This window comes from Euprymna scolopes, chromosome 15 (genome assembly GCF_053919585.1).
Source record: "Euprymna scolopes isolate OS-2025 chromosome 15, ASM5391958v1, whole genome shotgun sequence".
NCBI classification, from domain to species: Eukaryota; Metazoa; Mollusca; class Cephalopoda; order Sepiida; family Sepiolidae; genus Euprymna; species Euprymna scolopes.
This window is the reverse complement of record NC_136496.1, coordinates 47548976-47568150: the sequence shown is the minus strand read 5'-3', so window position 1 is coordinate 47568150 and position 19175 is coordinate 47548976. Positions and strand designations below refer to the sequence as shown.

Below are 19175 nucleotides of genomic sequence, written 5' to 3'. Positions count from 1 at the left end.
TTTATTGATTTTGTGAGATACTGTTTTTTATTGATTTTGTGAGATACTGTTTTTTATTGATTTTGTGAGATACTGTTTTTTATTGATTTTGTGAGATACTGTTTTTTTTTTTGATTTTGTGAAGTACTGTTTTTTTATTGATTTTGTGAGATACTGTTTTTTTTTATTTTGTGAGATACTGTTTTTTTTTTATTTTGTGAGGTAGGTTTTTTTTTTATTTTGTGAGGTAGGTTTTTTTTTGATTTTGTGAGGTAGTTTGTTTTTTTTGATTTTGTAAGGTACTGTTTTTTATTGATTTTGTGAAGTAGTTTTTATTGATTTTGTGAAGTACTGTTTTTATTGATTTTGTGAATTACTGTTTTTTATTGATTTTGTGAATTACTGTTTTTTATTGATTTTGTGAATTACTGTTTTTTATTGATTTTGTGAAGTACTGTTTTTTTTTTATTTTGTGAGATGCTGTTTTTTTTTTTGATTTTGTGAGATGCTGTTTTTTTTTTTTGATTTTGTGAGGTAGTTTTTTTTTTATTTTGCGAGATACTGTTTTTTTTTTGATTTTGTGAGGTACTGTTTTTTTTTTGATTTTGTGAGGTACTGTTTTTTTGTATTTTGTGAGGTACTGTTTTTTTTTGATTTTGTGAGGTACTGTTTTTTTTTTGATTTTGTGAGATACTGTTTTTTTTGATTTTGTGAGGTAGTATTTTTTTTGATTTTGTGAGGTACTGTTTTTTGTTTTTGATTTTGTGAGGTACTGTTTTTTGTTTTTGATTTTGTGAGGTACTGTTTTTTGTTTTTGATTTTGTGAGGTACTGTTTTTTGTTTTTGATTTTGTGAAGTACTGTTTTTTATTGATTTTGTGAAGTACTGTTTTTTATTGATTTTGTGAGATACTGTTTTTGATTGATTTTGTGAGATACTGTTTTTGATTGATTTTGTGAGATACTGTTTTTTATTGATTTTGTGAGATACTGTTTTTGATTGATTTTGTGAGATACTGTTTTTGATTGATTTTGTGAGATACTGTTTTTTATTGATTTTGTGAGATACTGTTTTTTATTGATTTTGTGAGATACTGTTTTTTTTTTGATTTTGTGAAGTAATGTTTTTTTATTGATTTTGTGAGATACTGTTTTTTTTTTTGGATTTTGTGAGATACTGTTTTTTTTTGATTTTTGTGAGGTAGGTTTTTTTTTGATTTTGTGAGGTACTGTTTTTTATTGATTTTTTGAAATACTGTTTTTTATTGATTTTGTGAAGTAGTTTTTTATTGATTTTGTGAGATACTGTTTTTTATTGATTTTGTGAAGTACTGTTTTTTATTGATTTTGTGAAGTATTTTTTTTTTTGATTTGTGAGGTAGTTTTTTTTTTGATTTTGTGAGGTAGCTTTTTTTTTATTTTGTGAGGTAGTTTTTTTTTGATTTTTTGAGGTACTGTTTTTTTTTTTGATTTTGTGATGTTATGTTTTTTGTTTTTTGATTTTGTGAAGTAATGTTTTTTGTTTTTTGATTTTGTGAAGTACTGTTTTTTATTGATTTTGTGAAGTACTGTTTTGTATTGATTTTTGTGAAGTACTGTTTTTTATTGATTTTGTGAGATACTGTTTTGTATTAATTTTGTGAGATACTGTTTTTTATTGATTTTGTAAAGTACTGTTTTTTATTGATTTATTGAAGTACTGTTTTTTATTGATTTATTGAAGTACTGTTTTTATTGATTTTGTGAGATACTGTTTTTTTTATTTTGTGAGGTAGTTTTTTTTTTTTGATTTTGTGAAGTACTGTTTTTTTTTTTGATTTTGTGAGGTACTGTTTTTTGTTTTTTGATTTTGTGAGGTACTGTTTTTTATTGATTTTGTGAAGTACTGTTTTTTATTGATTTTGTGAAGTACTGCTTTTTATTGATTTTGTGAAGTACTGTTTTTTATTGATTTTGTGAGATACTGTTTTTTATTGATTTTGTGAGGTTGTTTTTTTTTTATTTTGTGAGGTACTGTTTTTTGTTTTTTGATTTTGTGAGGTACTGTTTTTTGTTTTTTGATTTTGTGAGGTACTGTTTTTTGTTTTTTGATTTTGTGAGGTACTGTTTTTTATTGATTTTGTGAAGTACTGTTTTTTATTGATTTTGTGAAGTACTGTTTTTTATTGATTTTGTGAAGTACTGTTTTTTATTGATTGTGTGAAGTACTGTTTTTTATTGATTTTGTGAGATACTGTTTGTTTTTTTTTGATTTGGTGAGGTAGTTTTTTTTTGGATTTTGTAAGTTACTGTTTTTTTTTTTTGATTTTGTGAGGTAGTTTTTTTTTTTTTGATTTTGTGAGGTAGTTTCTTTTTTTTGATTTTGTGAGGTACTGTTTTTTTTTTGATTTTGTGAGGTACTGTTTTTTATTGATTTTGTGAAGTACTGTTTTTTATTGATTTTGTAAGATACTGTTTTTTATTGATTTTGTAAGATACTGTTTTATTTTGATTTTGTGAGATACTATTTTTTTTTTGATTTTGTGAGATACTGTTTTTTTTTTGATTTTGTGAGATACTGTTTTTTTTTTGATTTTGTGAGATACTGTTTTTTTTTTGATTTTGTGAGGTAGTTTTTTTTGATTTTGTGAAGTACTGTTTTTTATTGATTTTGTGAGATACTGTTTTTTATTGATTTTGTGAAGTACTGTTTTTTATTGATTTGTGAGATACTGTTTTTTTTTTGTGAGGTACTGTTTTTTTTTATTGATTTTGTGAAGTACTGTTTTTTATTGATTTTTTGAAGTATTGTATTTTATTGATTTTGTGAAGTACTGTTTTTTATTGATTTTGTGAGATACTGTTTTTTATTGATTTTGTGAGATACTGTTTTTTATTGATTTTGTGAGATACTGTTTTTTATTGATTTTGTGAGATACTGTTTCCTGGAATCAATTTCTCCTTTCGTTCCGCTGACAACATTTCACTTTTTTTGTTAGCAAGGTCAAGGCTTTTCATGAAGCTTTCATAACAGACAGCTATCTTGGCTTTGGTTTACGGACTTTGGACACATTTAAAATGTGATTTTCTCTACTTAAATTGCTTAAAGTAAAATAATTTTGAAGTCAAAATGACTCCTCGTGTAATACAATTTAACAAAAAAAAACATTTTTATTGCCGACACAGAGTTATTTTTTTATGCTAGATAATGTTCACGCTTTCTTTGGAAATTACCCCCAAAAATTACGAAAATTCATCAAGTAAAAAATTATTTATAGTTAAAAATTACGGAAAATTAAGTAAAATTGTATTTTTCTTGAGGGTTAAAAAGTAGACTGGTGAAGTTCATATACAGGGGGGTCCCCAGAAAACTCGTCCCTTTTTGCTAGGTAAGAAAACTCGTCCTTTATTGAATAAATATCGATTGAAAACACATTTTATGACCGAGGAGATATTGTTTTGAAAGGCGACTACGCACCCCCCTAATATTTTAAAAAATTATTTTTAATTCTTGTTTTAAAAAATATATAAACTTGATCATGGAGTCAAGACACGAAAAAAGAAACCATATATTTATTTTAAAAAGTACTTTAGTTTTAACACTTTCTGTGTTATTACAGAACAAAAAAAAAGAAAATACAAAGAAAGCAAATATTTTATTCAGAAGAATTCATTTAGTTCTTGTGTTATTACAAAACAACAAAAAAGAAAACACGGTACTTGCTGAAATAATAACATTATTTCAAAAGCCATTCTTAACATGGGGAGGGGAGGGTATCATTTAAAAGTCATTTCGGGGGCACTTCTCCATTATGCAGACGGTGGCTATTGTTAGAGGGTGATAACTCCAATTTCTTCTTGGTCAAATAACGCGGCAAATAAGATTTTTTTCCGAACAGAAAAATATTTTGAAAACCAAAACATTTATCGTAACCCTACAGGGCCAAAACAGATGCACAGGCTTGAAAGAAACGTGCAGCTGGCTCCAATCCCCATGGCATTACCTTTATCTCCTTTCAGTGGGAGGATTTGTCCCCGTCGCCGTGGTTCGCTTACTTATCTTCAATCTTGGTCCGGCTTCCCAACTGCGTCAACAGCGCCGATTTGAAATAGACTGCACCTCCATGCAACAGCATTTCACAAACAAGATAAAAGAAGTCAAGGATCAACTTTTTTTCATATCATGATCATAATTATTGAAGTTTACAAGTATGTTCATAAAGCGTTAGTAAATTTATGGCAGCCATTCGCTAATAAAATTCCTTGTCTGTCTATCGCTGATGTATACTCAGAAAGAAAATCGACTTTAAAAAAAACGCAGTGGCAAGAAAATCGACTTAGAAAAAAACCCGTGGCAAGTTATATTGAAATCAGTTAGCTTCTTGATATGGGTCCCAAATGGCTACCAGCCAATCGGAGCCGACCCTTTTGGCTTTCGCCTTTCACTAGATCCAGTCACTGTTTCGCTTACCAAAAGTGGGAGATCCAAGTATTTTCAGTACACCCAGAATTTTGGCAACATCACTCCCCCAACCATCGAACCAGTCAATAAGAAAAAAAGAAATAAAAAATGACCTTTGAAATTATTGAAGAGAAAAAGGGTTTTCGGGTTTTAAAAAGTCCTTCTCTTCCTCAGTTGACCCCCTGGCCTCTGTCCCAAGTCGAAACTTAATTACTATATCAGTAAAAGCAATAACTATCCACATGCCAGCGATTTATGGCTCCACTATCAGCTGTCATATTCACTTAGATTGGTCTTGCCTCACCGAATTTATACATACTATACAACCACTTCAGAGACCACCCAAGAACTGTTTTCTTTAAGGTCCGATTTTATGAGAATCGTCTGTGTTGCAATAAACATTTTCTCTTTCATTTTTCCCTTATCAGTCATGGAATGTTCTTCTGAAGGTTTTCACAGCCAATCACAAATGAACTGACCACTTGACAGCTACTCTCTTGACTTGATTCTCTGGTGGTCTCTCAATCAAAACATAAGTGCTAAATTTTCACTGCTTGGGAAATATATTTAGTTTCTACTTAATCCTTCAATTAACCATTTTGTGTGTGTGGGGGGGGGGCTCATTTTTTATTATCTGTTAAGAACACGGATTCCTTTTTTTTCCTCATCATCATCACCATTATCATCTTCATTATCACATCCAACAATGCGAAATCTCCTGAACTCTTGTTAAAAGGACTACCCAGGAGACCGACTGCTTCTTGACCCACTAGCAAGGTTCCCCCCCCCCCCCCCCGTCATCTCTCTTGTCCTTTACATAGTAAATGGCATCCAAGCATCCCCTCCCCCATGCCTGGAGAGTCAGTAAAAGGAAATCCTCACAAGTTCTCAGATTTATTGTCTCTTTAACAAGAGAGAGAGAAGGAAAAATAGTAAAAAAAAAAAAACAATTACAACTTGCCAGCCAAACCCCACACTCTTAAAATAAGAATGAAATAAATGAGAATTAGAAAAATAAATTGTTCGCTCAGGAGTTCAAGAGTCCTTCGTGGAGATGCATGAAAAAAAAAAATCAATTGTTTTTCTTACAGGAGAAAATGACAATTGAAATCAAGAACTATGCATGCAATGAAATGTCCTTCAGTTTCACTACAAAAATTAGCGCGCTCAACACCCTTTATAGTTACTTTGTCATTCTCCTTTGTCTTTGTTCTTTTGTTTGGGTTGCCCCCCCCCCTCTTTTTTATTCCTCCTTCTGGATCATTTACTGATAATTTTCAACTTAACAGCAGGTTTTAATATTCCGGCTACTAGCTTGGATATCTCTTCTGCAGGTGGCATTCCCACCTGGACCTCGGCCCCTTCTATCGGAGACTGTAGCTCTTGCACTCTATCTTGATCTTGGCATGGTGCACTCATTGGTATCCCCTATTCACTCATGTGCTCTATTGTTCATGTTTTAGCTTTACCCAACCTTTTTTTTACATCTTATCCATACCAACCATACTATTATCATGAATACTATTATGATTGCAACGACGTATGCCATCGGCCAAGCTATTGTACTAACCACATCCTCACTCCTCCTTAGGTTCTGTTTACCTACAAGACTTAGTTCCATGAGTCTCTTCTCTTCTAACAACATGACGCACCACCAACGCACTATAGTACTTCAACACATATTCGATGGGGTCCACAGGCAACCTTAAATTATGCAGTAGTTCAACCTATATTTTCGGTAATACTTCTCTCAGCCTTCCCAGGGCAACTATACTATGTGACAGGTGTTCTAATGACGAGACATCTAACTACGCACGTACATGTTCTTAGAGTAATATCAGCGAGTGTCCCGTCTGTCACGGCCAATAATTGAAAATATGTCTACACAAAATCGTCCAGTTCTTGCAGTTCTGTCATTATAATATAGTGGTCACTTCTCTAAATATCTGCACCTGGAAAAATAATTCTTTCAAACTGGCCCTGTTCGTGTCTATCTCCACCTGGGTGATATTTAGTGCAGACACACTCTCTCTCGCCACATGCGCCAGCGCTTTCTGATCGCTCTCTATCGTTTCTAATTTTCTCCTAATTACTTTTATATACCCCTCGGGCACTGTCACAAATAATACACTGAGTGCTTTTCCCACTATTGGTAGCACTGATCTCTTCTGCAATGAGCTAGAGGAGAATTTGGCCTTAGTTTTAGCTCCTTTCCCTGGATGTCCAAAATCAAGCCCAATGAGTAAATGTGGTATTTTGGTGACTGCAAAGACCCCAACCAAGAATGTCAAGTCGCATTTCCAGTTATTCACCTATCTCCAAGTACTTCGATGACAGTCTATCTGTTACGAAAACAAAATTCAAATTGCCATCAATACCATCAGTTTCAAATCAGACTGATGTGCTGAAAACATCCACGTCAATAGCTACCCTCCAGCAGAGTGATTGAGAAAAAAAAGATAAAATTGAGAACACAATTTTTTTTTCTTTTGTATACGCATTATAAAAATCAGTACAACACCAGTACCATCAGTTTCGATTTTACCTCAGGATGGGTATAATTTTACACCTCTCTACCTCCCTTATTTTATTAATCAATAACATTTTGAGGCCAAATAACCCCTACTCAACAGTTTAATTGCTTTAAAATTCCCTTCAATTTATTACCTTAAGAAAATCTAACCCACCCTATATTGCAACGATTGAAATCAAAGTGAAAATGGAGTGACTGTGGTATTCCAGTGACAGAATTGACTCCAACCAAACGTGGGACAGTCAAGTCACATTTCAGCATCTATTTATTTGTCTCTACTTGCTCAATGATAATCCATTCGTCTGCTAACCAAAAATTCAAATTATCATCAATGTCAGTTTTAAATCTGAACGACACATTGGCACATAAACATTATTAGCTCTACTCCAGCGGAGTGCTCGATTACAAAAGTATCTCAAAAAACACAGAATGCAATAAAACTCAGGGTTCTTTCCTTTAGACACATGCGATTTTTTTTACCTCACTCGATCCTTTACCCGAAAGGAAAGAATTCACGTCCTCAGCCCATGCACACCTCGTGGCATAGAAGCACATTGCCCAACGATATTTCATAATTCCAAAGCCTTCTCAACAGACTGCATATCTCCTGCCAACCTGCAGAACACTCTTTCTTATTACACAACCATTATCTGCAAACCTGCAAAACATCTACATCTCATAATTTCTACCCTTGTAGAGCTTCACAACGGCCCCAAATATAAAACAACCCAACATGCCAGCTAAGGAGGGTTCATACCTTTCCTCCTAACTACTCTGGTGCAAAGAAACTAAGTCTCCCCCACAGCTAATATGTTCTCCAAACCTAACTTGCACAATGTCACACTTTTCCTGTGCAGCTTTTACTAAACTCTATGATACCCAAACTTTTTTATGCCTCAACTTCTCCCATTAACATTCTCTCGCTCGGAACAAGGTGCTCCATCTTCCTCGACGCCACATCCAACATGCACTATTCTCATCCAGCGAAGGAAAGATTCTCCCCGACCGAGACAATCCTACCCCCAATCTGTTAATTTGTCCCAGCAGCACCATTTTGGCCAAGGACCAAGTGTAACAACTGCTCACACATTCAATCCCCGTCCTGTGCAGGAGAAATCCTTTTCAACTGAGCCATTTTTTTTTTAAACAGAATATCAACACCGCTAGTTTTCTTAAGACTTTCTACTCGACAATTTAACTAATCTAAGACTACTCTCAATTAGATCATTATTTCATTTTTTTTTTCATAAAGTTCTCCAACCCAACGACTTTCTATCTGACAGTTGAAATGCAATTTACTATTCCACATCCTATGAAAACTCTCAGGCTAAATGATTTTCTATTCAACAATTTAAATGCTTCAACATCATTTCCAAACAATTCAGTATTTCACATCACATGACAATTTCTCAGGCCAAATTATTCTCTATTCAACAATTTAAACACTTTAACGCTACTTTCAAATAATACATTTAGTTAAGTTGTTTCTTCCTAAGACAAGTCTCAAGATGAGTAAGTTACTTGAATCTGTGTTAAATAGAGAAGTAATCAACCACCTCAGCAAAAATAACTTTCTTAGTGACACGCAATATGGTTTCCGTTCTGCTAGATCTACAGCAGATGTGCTTACAGTTATATCTCATAGGATTAGCGAATCTCTTGACGGAGGCTACCTTTCTAGGACACTTGCTCTTGACATATCAAAGACCTTTGATAGAGTATGGCATAAAGGTTTACTTCACAAAATCTCCAGCTACGGTATAGCTGAAAATGTCTTCTCAATTATTAAATCATTTCTCACTGAGATTCATAAAAGTAGTAGTTGATGGGCAGAAATCAGAAGCTTACAGTATTAATGCTGGAGTCCCTCAGGGGTCCATCCTGGGCCCAACTCTCTTCCTGAGCTACATTAATGATCTTCCAAATCACATCCGTACATCATTCGTAAACATTTATGCAGATGACACTACTATCTATGGTAGCACATCTAAGACTGTAAACGACCAAGTTTCTTCCAATTCTCTCTCCTCTGATCTTGAACAAGTGGTACAATGAGGAAAGAGGTGACTTGTTACTTTTAATGCATCTAAAACCAAGCTTTTATCTTTACATCATCAACACTGATCCCCATCTGGCATCAATTGAAAATGAATGGCTCTCGTCTTGGGGATGCCTCAACCTTCTGAGCTTGAGCTTTACTCCTGATCTGAAATGGAACACATACATTAAATCCGTTGCCAAGGCCGCTGGAAAAATGGTGGGATCCTTTTATCGATCACTGCTGATGCAATTCTCTATATAAGAGTCAGGTACGTCCAAGGATGGAGTACTGTTGCCACATATGGGCAGGAGCTGCTAGAAAGGACTTATCCTGCCTTGATAGAGTTCAAAATAGACTTTGTAGCCTTGTAGGGGATGTCCTTTTCTCTTCCCTGCAACCTCTTTCTCACAGAAGAGATGTTACGAGTTTGTCTCTGCTTTATCGTTATTTTCATGGCAAGTGCTCGACTGAGCTCCAATCTAGCCTCCCCCCTCGCAAAACTTTTACAAGAAACACCCGTCTAGCAGAAAACACTATCAATAATTTCCCCCACTCTTTATCTGAGCCTAAACCTAAACGTAGATTCCATGAGCAAAGCTTCTTTCTTAAAACTGCACGCCTGTGGCATTGTCTTTCGTTTTCCTGCTTTACAGCTGACAACAATATGGTTGTCTTCAAGTCGAACGTAAACAAGCTTTTGATGAGCCGTTTTTTATAAGTTAACAAATTTACCGAATTTCCATTACTAACGATTACTTTATTATCTGATTGTCTACTGTACACTCTTTAACCCTTATTCTCGAGTGGCCTGTTGGCCTTGATAAGTGGTGATGCATATGTAATAAAAAAAAAAAAAAAAAAAAAGAAGCCAAATCACTTATCTTATTCAACAGTTTAAATCCTTCAAAGTTACTTTCGATCAATCTACGACTTTCCCGGGCCAAATTAACCTGTTTGCTGTGAAAATACTTTCAAATTACCCACTACTTCTCCCTTTTATTCAAGGTGGCTTCGGTTTAGAGCTTTCAGTTTTACAACAATATCGTGTCACCCTGTCAAACCGATGTCAGAAACAACATTCTTAATAAACAGCCTAAATGCTTCAACGTTCTCTTCAACTACTTTAACTTTTTTGTACCAAGCTTAATATCCGAAACAGCAAGACGCTTTGTTCTCTTTCTCATTTATCTTTACACATGTTTTAGTTCTTAGCAACCTCCGAAGGTCAGTCCATCACACGATCTACCAACAGTGTGCACACATGGGGGTCCTCCATGCACCCACAGAGAAAGCAATTGCACCACATTTCAACCCGGAGATATCGCTTCAAACTCTAGCCTTTATCCTACCCACCCCCACTAATCATTGGTAGAAAGATGTCACACTACTCCAGGGATGGGGAGTTTCTTGCTCCCCTCAACTGTAACCTCGGGGGCAACTCTCTTGTCTCTCTTGCCATTTGTTCACTTTTGCTCATTTGCTGGAGCCAGGAGATGAGTATTAAATTCTCCTCCTCCCCTTCGCTCAACTCCTCAGCTGATTCTGCAGTTGAATGCATTTCAACTTCCTTTCTTCCAGGAGTTGCAGTTATTTTTTGTGGGCTTCTACAAACGGAACAGCGAAATTTACGCCCTGCACCTTCTCATTCCGACTTTCTACCTATTCCCATATTTTCAGACTCTATAAGGGTCGTTTTCCTTGTCCTCAAAAGTCGCTCGGTGTCGTCTCTATATTTGTCCGGAACTCTAATGTCGTCATCTTGCGTCTGACCGCCTCCAGAATGTTTTATCTTTTCATTCATTCGGACCTGATTAACCTGTCTTAACTGTCTGGCATGCACTAACTTTTCTCCTTTCTTTATTTTCATGGTCGTATTCGTCATATTGGCCATTACCATAGGGATCGTCTGATTCTTGAACCACTGATTCACTCAAAGTCATTCTCTCCTCATTATCATTTTTCTCTACAGGGTCAATCCGGAAAATTATCCCCCTTGGTCCCTTCATGCTATCTATCTTGCCTCTACAGGACATGGCCGTCCTTGGGGGAAGCCTCACACCACCCTCAGCTCTCATGGGAAGAGTGTTTCCCAGTGGTATCTCCATCTCTCTCACCGTTAACGTATCTGGATTAAAACTCAGTTTGGCTCCCCTTGCCTGGAGCCAATCTTCTCCCAGAATCATTTTGCTACACAGCCTGGATACTAAATACAGGGGAAAATTCTTCTTTTCTCCGGCCACTCGCACAGGTATCATATTTTCCCGGCCACCGACACCTGGCTATCGTCGGCCTGACTGACCTCCAGATCCGACGAGTACAGCTTTCTCCTCCCTGTTACCATCCAACATACTTCCACGTCTATCAAAGAGATCAATGCTCCAGTGTCAATCAGAGACTTCACCTGTGCGGCGCCTATCGACACGTTACAAGTGAGTTATCTCCCTTAGGTGAGCTGAGAGAAACCCTGGGCTCTTCTTTTCTTCCGTTTCGGGGTTCTCTCATGGTTACTCGCCCCCGTGAGCATCGTAACCCATGACAACGGTTTCCTTTCAACTCTATCTGCTTGCCTAACCTCTCTTTCTCTACAGGTTCGCTGGGGTAATGGGACTTGGTTTGGATTCCTTCACCTCAGATTATCTCTTGTCCTTGAGTGGCATTTCCTCCGGTCAGGACAGTCCCTCCTAATATGTCCAATCTCACCACATTGCCCGCACTTTTGGAACTGATGACTGTGGGAGAAATGGCCACTTTTGCCATTCATCTGACCCGCATTCAGTCTGGCCCTTATGATGCCCACTGACTCCTCTTCTGCCAGGGTGGCTAGTCACCGTTTCTTTGGTTATTTCCCATGGCGCTGAGTGGTGGGTCAATGCCCAGTGTTCTAGGCCCCAACCTCCGATTCCATGCTACCCTACACCATTGGGTCCACATTTGGTATAGTTGGGTCCAAATGAGTACATTACTAATTTTTTTGTTTTGTCTTTTTTAACTAAATCAACTCTTTAAAATAAGTTGAACCACCAAAAACTTACAAAGATAGATAGAAAACAAACACTTAGAAAAATCAATTTAATTTTTTTTAAAACAGTAAACAATTAAAAATATTTTTAAAAAATATTATGGGATGTGTATTCTCTTTTAAAGACAATATCTTTTTCAAGAATGGTCATAAAACGTGTTTTCAATCAATATTTATTCGATAAGGGATCAGTTTTCCTACCTAGCAAAAGGGAACGAGTTTTCCTAAATTCACACAGAGGACATAACCACAGCCATCGATAGTCGTGACAAAACTAGGATCGAAAATTTTAGGTTAGCCTTGTAGCGATTGACATTTTTTAAACTAAAAACACAAGAGCAGTTGTTCTACTCAATGAATTTTCGTAATTGTTGAATATATTACTATTTTTGACATGATGTAATATTTTTTTTGCTTAAAACAACATTTTTTGTGCTTGTGTTACTACACACAGATTCAAAAAAGTGGTCAAAAATCAAATATATAACAAATAAATGTTATGAAAGGCAAGATAAGTTTATTCTTCTCCTTATCTGCAAAAGTTATAAGTGTTTTTACTCACTTTAAAACGTGTAATCGGTTCGAAAATCATAGTTGTCATGCCATGTTAAGCATGTATTTGTAATAATAAGACAGGAACACGTGTGTTTGGTTGTAAGAAAGGAACTGAATAATGCAGCCTGCTTTATTAATCGATTGCTATGCGCATGCATGAGTGCATACAAAAGTTGGATCAGGAAACCGAGATGAAAGGGTTCATATAAAAATAGCTGAAACGAAAGGCGATATCATTACATCTCCCTTTCTCTGAAAACAAAGATGACTTATGCATGTAAAACAAAACAAAGAAAATGGAGAGACTGGTTCTGGGTAGACTGCCTGAACAGCTGCAGCGAAGCAGGGGATTTTTCTGCCCCATGAGATGCTTGCTGGGAGGTTATGAGTGTTTGCTCATCACAAGTTCATTTTTGATGGTGGTCGTACCACCCTACCACTATGGGTACGTTTTTGAGTGTCATTTGGTATGTTTGGGGATGCACACACAAGTGGATCCACAGACGTTGCACATTTTTGTGAAGCTGTGTTGGGGAGGTCTTGCGACATTTGTGGGGTAGGCGTCACTGGAATACCTCTTATGTGTTGTCGGTTTCTTCGCAGCACATGCCCATTGACATTCTCCAGGAGATAGGAGCGGTGACCATCTATCTGGGATACTACAGTCGCTGGGTCCCAGCTTCCAGACACAGGATTCTGTACCCTTACCCGTTGACCATGGTATAGGGGTGGTAGATCCTCCTTAAGTACATGTCGGTCAAAATACCTCTTTTGGTTCTGCTGGCGTTGTTGGAATGCGCTGTATATCTGATCCTAATCATGGTTGTCGTTTCTGATTTTGGTAATCAGTGGAGATTGGATTTGTCTACCCATGAGTAGTTGTGCAGGGCTTGGTATGACACTTGAAATTGGGGTGCAGCGCCAGTGCAGCAGTGCGATCTCAGGAGTTGTTCCCGACTGTTTGGCTTTCTTGAGAATATTCTTGATAGTCCTTATTTGACATTCTATGAAGCCATTCCCTTGTGGTCTTCGAGGTGACGTGGTCTCATGATGGAAGCCCCATTCTTTGGCGAATTCGCGGTAGAGATGACTTGAAAAGTGTGGTCCGTTATCGCTGACTATCTTTGATGGTATGCCAAACTCTGAGAAGATTTGGCATGTGATGTTCACTATGACACTGCTTGGTGAATGATCAGGTAGGCGTTTGACTATAGGATACTTTGAGTAATAGTCAGCTATGATCAACCATTGACTACAGTGGAGATCAAACAGGTCTGTGCCAACTACGTCCCATGGCTTTGTTGGGATGTCATGTTGCATTAGCGGCTCTTGCATTTGGAAGGGCTGATGCTGTTGACAGATACTGCATGACTTTGTGAACTGTTCAATGTCTTTGTTTATGTTTACCCAATGAACAGTGTCCTTGGCAAGGAGTTTTGTTTTCTTTTGTCCTAAATGAGCAGCATGTAGTTGTTCTAATATGTCTTTTTGTAGTGTCTGGGGGATGACGATTTGTTGTCCTTTGAGGATAAGACCATCATCAATTGAGAGCTGATCTCTTAGGCCCCAGAACACTCTAATGTCAGTGGGCAGCTGCTTGATTGTCTCTGGCCATCCCGTGATGGTCTCTCTCAGCTCGTTAAACAGAGGATCCGCTGTCATACACTGTCTTAGCTGTTCGATGTAATTAGTTGAAAAACGAACTGTATCAACCCGGACATCAAGTTCGATAGGGTCCGCATTACAAGGTGGTGGTAGCCGCGATAATCCATTAGCCAAGAGGTTGGTTGTCAGATTCCTTGTTATATGTGAGCCTGAAGTTGTATCCTTGGAGTTTTATTAGCATTCTTTGCAGACGTGCCGGGGCTGAGGTGAGGAGCGGTTTTTCGATGATCATAGTGAGGGGTTTGTGGTCAGTGACGACTTGGAAATGGTGGCCATAGAGGTATGTGTGGAACCTCTTTGTACCAAATACAATGGCCAGTAGCTCACGTTCGATACACGCGTGTCTCTGTTCTGTCTGTGTGAGGCTCTTGCTTGCATAGGTGACCGGCGATATATTGCCATCCTCATCTGGTTGTACCAGAGCTGCACCGATTCCATGTAAACTCGCATCACAGTGCATGTATATCGGTTTTCTAGGGTCAAAATAGTAGAGCAGGGACATTTCAGATACTTCACTTTTTATCTTTTTGAAAGCTTCCTGATGGTGGGTGTGGTTCCCACTGGAAAACAGAGTCCTTGCGTAATAGGCCACGCAACACTGCTGTCTTGGAACTGAAGTCCTTGACAAAATGAGACAGCTGTGTCATCATACCCAAGAATTGTTGTAGTTCTGTCTTGTTATGTGGTTCAGGTATTTTCTGTAGGTCACGTACCTTCGCCGGGTCTGGTTTTAGTCCGGTGTGTGTGTACAGGTTTCCAAAAAAAGATATTTCACGGCATTTGATCTTGCACTTCTCCGAGTTCAAGGTAAGGCCTTCTTCAGTAGCGACCTTCATGAAACGTCTTAGGTTTTCATCATGTTCCTGCTCTGTCGAGCCATATATGGTGATATCGTCAGCTATACCACAAGCACCAGTGCACTTCTCGAGTATTCTGTCCATCTCGAGTTGGTAGATGTCCTGACTGACACACAAACCGAATGGCAGTCGTTCAAAACAATATCTTCCAAATGGTGTTTGGAAAGTTGTTAGTGGCTGACTTTCAGGGTCGAGCTTTATAGACCAGTACCCAGACTTAGCGTCCAACTTTGAGAAGAATTTTGCTCCTGCAAATCGGTGGTTGAGCTCCTCGACTGTTGGAATTTGGTGGTATGGCCGTATGAGAGCTTTGTTTAGCGTTCGTGGGTCTAAGCAAACCCTAATTGTGTTGTCACGTTTGGTGACATAAGTGAGAGAGCTTACCTAGTTTGTAGGTTCGTTGATGCGGCGAATGACTCCTTGCGATTCCATCTTGTCGAGTTCCGATTTGATTTTTTCGTGCATGGCTATAGGTGTCTTTCTCGGTGGGTCTATGTGGCATGGTACATTGGGGTTGACAACAAGCTTGTGGGTGTTCTGAAATTCACCAATACGGTCAAATCTCTTAGGGTATATGTGCATTAGGTCAGCTACACTATTGATGGGTTGGTGTTGGGCTGAGATGGCACAGTTCATTGTCACAGCCACAGATGTTGGCATGCCCAATATGGCTGCTCCTGGTACATCAACCACATAGAATTGGGTATCCAGCCATGGGGAGTTTTTATACTTGCACCTAAAAGTTGTGGTGCTATAACAGTTTATCCTAGTATTGTTGTAGGCTGTTAACATACATTGTGTTGAGGTGAGTGCTCCGGGCATTGAGTTTCCAGCTTCGTCTATACTGCTAGGGTACATGTTGCGGAATATGCGGATAGGCAATGTATTTGCTTGTGCCCCTGTATCTACTTTCAGCTTCAAGGTATGAGTGTCTGAGTGGTCCTTTATCTTGATGCTTAGATCAACAAATGCCTCATTTTGCGGATCTTCCATGTTTGCTGGCTTTCCGCTGTTGGTTGTGATGGAGCTAAAGGTGAGGTTCTCCATTGCCGTGCCTGTGTCAGTCATGGCTTGGTCGTCGTGTTTGGCAACGCTGTTTATTTTCTTGCCAAACTCCCATTGTTGGTTATGACTGTTATGCCAAGGCCTTCCTTGTTGTCTCTTGGTTTTGTGCTTCCCTGAGCATGCAAACTGTAGCCCAGTGACCTGTTTTGCCACATGTGTGGCATATATCATTTTTGGCAGGGCAGTGTTCTTTGCCAAAACGGTGACTGCGTCCACAATCTTTGCAGGTTTGGCCGCGTTTTCGGTCAATCCCTTGCCACTGGTGTGTACCATGGCTTATTGCGGCTATCTGTGGTGATTCCTGTAACTGGTGGAGCTGGTTGACATAAACTGCTGAAGCCTCGTGTGAATGGGTTAATCTAACGGCTTCCTCGATTTTGTAACCCTTCGGTTTGTTTAACAGTTCCTTTTGCAGTTCGGGTATAGGTGTGCTGGCAATTAGTAACTCGACGAGGCGTTTGTTTAATTCGTCGGCACTGAAATCACATTTCTTTGCCAACAGTCGACATCTGTTGATGAAGATGTCTGTTGTTTCATTTGGTCTCTGCTGGTATTTTCCGAGTTCCAGTCTACAAACGCGGTGATTTGTTGCCGGTTCTAGCTGCTCCAAAAATGCAGCAAATATTTGTGGATCCTTGCGATCGTCATCCGACATCGACCAACTATTATACCGGCGTAAACCTTCTTCGCCGGTCGCGAGAAGTATTAGAGGGACTTTATCCTCGTGTTTTGTCGCTTTGACGGTGAAGTAAAGTTCCATTCGTTGTCGGAATAGTTTGAATGATTCGGCGATACATGTTGAGCCCCAATCAAAACTAGGGACTTGTAATGAAATTGTGGCCATGATGATAAGAAAGTGTGATGAAAGAAGGGTACAGACAATTTGTGTAGCGTGAGAGGTTAGAAATTAGAAAAAAAAAAAAAAAATTCGTTCAGCGTGTGAGAAATTAAAAATAATCGGTTTTTTTTTTTTTCTTCTTACTGTCTGTGAAGTTATAAGATTGTGTGTTGTTTGATAATACCGCTTGCCACCATGTCATGCCGTGTTAAGCATGTATGCGTAATAATAAGACAGGAACACGTGTGTTTGGTTGTAAGAAAGGAACTGAATAATGGCGCCCGCTTTATTGATCGATTGCTATGCGCATGCGTGAGTGCATACAAAAGTTGGATCAGGAAACCGAGATGAAAGGGTCCATATAAAAATAGCTGAAACGAAAGGTGATATCATTACAATAGTGTTTATCAATATATTTGAAAAAGCAAAATGACGGTGTGCTCGCTGTTGAATACAGTAAGTTTGGAAAAATGAGTTTAAACTAAATAATTAAACAAAATACTGTTAGAAACCAAACACACCGAATATATGTCTGCATATGTCACGGTAACATATACTGAGCAAGTTTCTAACAGTATTTTGTATAATTATTTAGTTTGAACTCATTTTTCCAAACTTACTGTATTCAACAGCGAGCAAAACCGCCATTTTGCTTTTTCAAAAATATTGATAAACACCAATTTTTTAACCGATTACACGTTTTAAAGTGAGTAAAAGTAAAACCACTAAAAACTTTTGCAGGTAGGTAGAAGAGTAACTTATCTTGCCTTTCATGACATTTATTTGTTAACATATATTGAGCGAGATTCTAACAGTATTTTGTATAGTTTATTTAACTCATTTTCCCAAACTTACCGTGTTCAACAGGGAGTCCGGCGCCATTTTTAATTTTCCAATACATCGGCGAATACATCGGTAAACACTATGTTTTTTGAGCTGAATAAACATGTTACATTCAATAAAAACACTAAAAATGTATCCAGTTAGGTAAAAAGTAACTTCTTGCCTTTGATAACATTTATTTGTTATATATTTGTTTTTTTTGAATCTATGTGTATAATACAAACCCTAAAAAATTATTCAGTTAGGTAGAAAAGTAATTTATCTTGCGTTTGATAACATTTATTGGTCACTGGTTGTTCAAACTCCAAAGGGTATTTATTCCGAAAGCCGTTCTTAACATGGGAGGTTGGGGGGGGGTATTCTGAAAGGCATTTTTTTATTTTCAACACCCCCCCCATTCAACTTTTTAAAGGTAAGTCTTCGAGTGGTCCTCGGTGCACTTTCACCCCTTTTTAAAATTAAATTGTTAGTTGGAAGCACAGAATAGTTACAAAACACCCTGAGTTTGACTGGGGACCACCCGAAGGCTTACCTGATTGGGGGGGGGGGGCTAAAAATAAGAAAATGTCTTGCGGAATAAACTCCCCCAACCTCCCCATATTAAAAACGGCTTTCGGAATAAACACCGTTTGGAGGTTGGACAACGAGTGCGGTGCTAATGCACTTACTGATTCGCGCTACTTTTTTAATCGTATTTCCAAGTTTAATTATAGTTTTATGATATGTTTTTTTATTCAATTTTAAGGTTAAAGTACAGAAAAAACACCCTCCCCTCCCCATGTTAAGAATGGCTTTTTAAATAACGTTATTATTTCAGCACGGATCAATAAGTGCATGACCACCAGTGCAGTGCACATTGACAAAATAAAAAATAAATAAAATAAAAAAAACTATTAAAATATAGTGCAAAGGACCTTTGAGTATGGGTGGGTTTACTTTTGGCAAAGGCAAACCCACCCATAATCATATTGACGTGCTGACACATAATTTCACTTAAAAGATTGTATCTGTAATTCTTTAATTCATGTTGAACACAGTTATCACCATACTAATTCATCAATTCCAGCAAATAATACTTAAAAAAAAGTATGCGACGAAACAACAACAAAAAGTTACTTTTTGTAAAGTATACTCTTTGTACAAGCACTTTGTTTTTAAGTAAACAAATAAAATAATAAAAATGACACAAATAATGGAAAGTGTGCACTTTCAGGGTGTTTTAATGCTGGGAGATTCAATGGAGTATAACGAAATTATATAGACAATTGCCGAGCTAAAAAAAAATAATAATAAATTACACGTGAAACTTTTACATATATTTTTTTTAATCGAAAACTCAC

The 19175-nt window shown here is 37.5% G+C and overlaps 1 protein-coding gene across 3 annotated transcripts in view; it reads right to left on the bottom strand.

Annotated features, from left to right (window-relative positions):
• Window positions 1–19175, bottom strand: part of LOC145293818 (replication factor C subunit 1-like) — a 279301-nt gene that overhangs the window by 257567 nt on the left and 2559 nt on the right. The gene's annotated exons all lie outside the window — the stretch shown is intronic.